Raw genomic sequence first — 3275 nt, 5'->3', positions numbered from 1 at the left:
AGGAGCTTGGCTCCCCCCACCCTTGTTGCCACACTTTTTTTTTTGTACAGTGTTTCTAACAAAATATAATAGTTTTATGTTTTTGCTTTATTCCTTGCTTCTTTCATTTGATGTAGTGATATCACCTTAAGGTGAGAAAAACTTGTCTTTTGTTACTTATATGTTACTTTCTGCAATGTGTTTGTGTGTTTTCCTTAACCTAATGTAAATATATCCTGTAGTTTAAATGCATGGTAATCGCATGCTGATTTTACATCTAGTCAGAATAAGTGTTAATGACAGAGTGTGCCTAAAAAACTTCCTGAAATCTGAAGAAATTTACTCGTTTCTCATAATCTCATTTACTCTGATATAAATCTAGGGTGATTCATTGAGAAAGAATGGGGTTCTCCTTTATTTCTATTCATGTAATTAAAATGTGAATCCTGCCCTCTGGGTTTATTTTATTATTAGAGTGAATCTGGAGTTGGCAATAATAATATATCCCTGAAATTTTATTTGCCTTAAGCTAAGTATTTTAAAGGCATAGGAAACATGTAAATCTGAAGATTTTTTTTTAACAGATGGGGGTAAAATCAGGCTTATAAATTCTGTATCTGTAGAAACTACAGAAAGAAGGTGCCTTTCCTTGTAACCCCTCCAAAAGTATTAATAGTAATCAACTATTTCCTGCCACAGACATGACTCTGTAGTTGGGGGTGGGAACAAGACTGTTGTTTGTTTTGTTTTGCTTTTTAATAGAAAAAGTAATTTGTTTCTAATTCATTTGGTATGGCAGCTTTTAAACACTCTGACTAAAAAAAAACAAGCTTGATTGTCTACAGGTTATATTTAGGTAGCTAAATGAGGCATGTGTTCCTTTTCTGAAGGTTCCTATTCTTCAGGTACCTAAATATGGGGTTGCTGATTCAGGCAACCACATTTGAAAATTGGCTCCTACATTCCTAGTCTTATATTGCATAATGGAAACATAACCAATCAAAGTCTTTGAAACAACTGATCTGGTCCTAAAGCGCTTACTGATGTGAGTAGGCTGTGCTGTTGATGGATGTACTCTTGTGATTGAAGACTACAGGTTTTGGTCTGACAGAAGATATCCATAGCAGACATTATATACACTAGAAACAAAAGACACAATATATACCTCCATATCCCCACTTACCCCATCTAAACCCATATACACACACATAAAAACATATCTACTATATAGTGTGAAAGTAACAGCTACAGTGTTTAAACTTGTCTGTTTAAAGGTCAGTCACTGAAACTTATATTTAGGCACCTACATAATAACCTGTTCTTTATTCTTGTTTGAAGTGTATATATGACCTGATGTGCATGGCTGTACCTATATATAAATGGATATATGGAATTAGTGTGATGCTTTAGAAAGAGGGACACCATATTCTAATTTTTGTTCTTCATAATTTATCTGTAGTATATGGTTTACATGGTATTACGTGACCTAAAAGTTATAATGCACATATAAGTCCTTGAGTATAAGCCTGAAAATTTATAATACTAATGCCGTTTGTTAGACAGGATCTGTTTTATTTAACATTTCAGTGGTTTCACTGAAGCACGTATTATATCTATAAAAATAGTTCGTAGTGGCGCATGCTATTTCCATTGTGAGAAGTTTAAAGAATCTTCTCTCCCACTTGTATTTAACTATGCTTCTGTAGGACACAAGAAAGTATGTTTTTGCCTCTGTGGTTGCATCTACACGTGCACTTTCCCGTGGAGTTGACTAATTAGTTCCACAGTAAAGTGTCACCATCTACATGTGCATCTGTATTAGGGCACATTAAATTCATTAACTCTACTGTCCTATGGCAGAGTAATATACACTGCCTCAACATGCATATAGATGGTGACTGGGGTTGGATGGGGCACAGGGGTGTTCAGTGTGGGGCTAGCTGGCAGGCAGACCCCGTACTGTAGCATCCTCGTGCTCCAGCCAGCCCCGTCACCTAATGCCACCACCCAAAGCCTGGGGCTGCCCCCTTGAGTCTACTGCCAGCCTGGGGCTGTTTCACCCCAGCTCTAACTGCTGCTGGCCTGGGTGCACATGTATATAGTGTGCCTGGGACCCATTCACTCCAGCATGAACTGCACCAGGTTTATTACTCATGTAGATGCACCCTGTATGTGGTAAATGTAATTTAAATTTTAATTGGATCCTATTCTAAATGAATTCCCCTTCAGCTAATCAAATTAGGGGCAAAATGTACATATGTATTTATGCATCCATCCAGTGTACAGTTTAGTTTATGAAATGCTATATAATTCTTTAGTGAAATAAATGTCTGTACTCCCAGCTTATCAGAATACAGTTTTTTCTTAGTGGTATGGTAAATATTTTGGTGTTGGAAAACAGCACATAAAACTAAAGCATCCATTCCATTAATTATTTAGAATGATAGAAATTAAATAAATGGTATACAAATTTGTCACATGATTAATGTCTTCACCTTAGAAAATAAATATTTTGTTGTCATCTTACCATATTGTGGTGGCAGTGGACATTTATTCTGCAGGTGTAAAGTTCTGTTGCATAAACACTGTAGGCTTGACTCAAACACTCTTGCTCATGGTGAAGAACTCCTTATTTTGCAACTGAAAAAACATTGATTCAATAAAAGTATGTGCACCCAAATCCATTCCTATGAATTTGAAGCACATTATTCTTCAAAATACCTTTCTCAGAAGCAGCACAACTTCTTTAACATTCCTTATCATTCTTTCTTTTCTGCCTGGGAAAGTTGTGTAATATCCTTTATTAGAGGTTTTCAAGAAGAGATTGGATTCTGATGTGCATATTCTTAGGCATCTATTTAAGAAGGTTTAAGGAATAGCAAATTCTGTAGCTATGCATGGGGTAGGCTGAGATGATCCTTGTGGTTCCTTCCAACTTTATGATACTTTGATTTAAAAATCCTTTTGGCTGTGTCCAGACAAACGCAGACAAATGCCATTGCTACTTGTCCCTGGAGAACATCTGTGCCATGCATGCTCTGGTGCATGGTAGATTACCCTGGGTGGTGTGGGGGACTGGGTCCAGTAACTGTGCTGGCTCCAGCAGCCTTACCTGGGGGCCTTCAGGACCTGCAGCTGCAGTACTCTTGCAGCTAGGACTCTGGGCAGTAGTTGAAGTGTGGTTCCAGCTAACCAGGCTCTGATTTTGGTCAGCATGCACTGCCGCCATGTGCACCCACCACTCTGCTTTTTTTTGCTGTGGGTTATTTTGACTCCTGAATCTCCTGGGGTCACAA

At 37.8% G+C, this 3275-nt stretch overlaps 1 protein-coding gene across 1 annotated transcript in view; it reads left to right on the top strand.

The window, feature by feature from the left end:
• MMP16 (matrix metallopeptidase 16) overlaps positions 1-3275 on the top strand; it is a 383499-nt gene that overhangs the window by 226336 nt on the left and 153888 nt on the right. The gene's annotated exons all lie outside the window — the stretch shown is intronic.

This window comes from Gavialis gangeticus, unplaced genomic scaffold (genome assembly GCF_001723915.1).
Source record: "Gavialis gangeticus isolate Ggan-Ray unplaced genomic scaffold, GavGan_comp1, whole genome shotgun sequence".
In the NCBI taxonomy this organism is placed as follows: domain Eukaryota; kingdom Metazoa; phylum Chordata; order Crocodylia; family Gavialidae; genus Gavialis; species Gavialis gangeticus.
The sequence above is the reverse complement of the archived record's forward strand: the minus strand, read 5'-3'. Positions and strand labels throughout refer to the sequence as shown.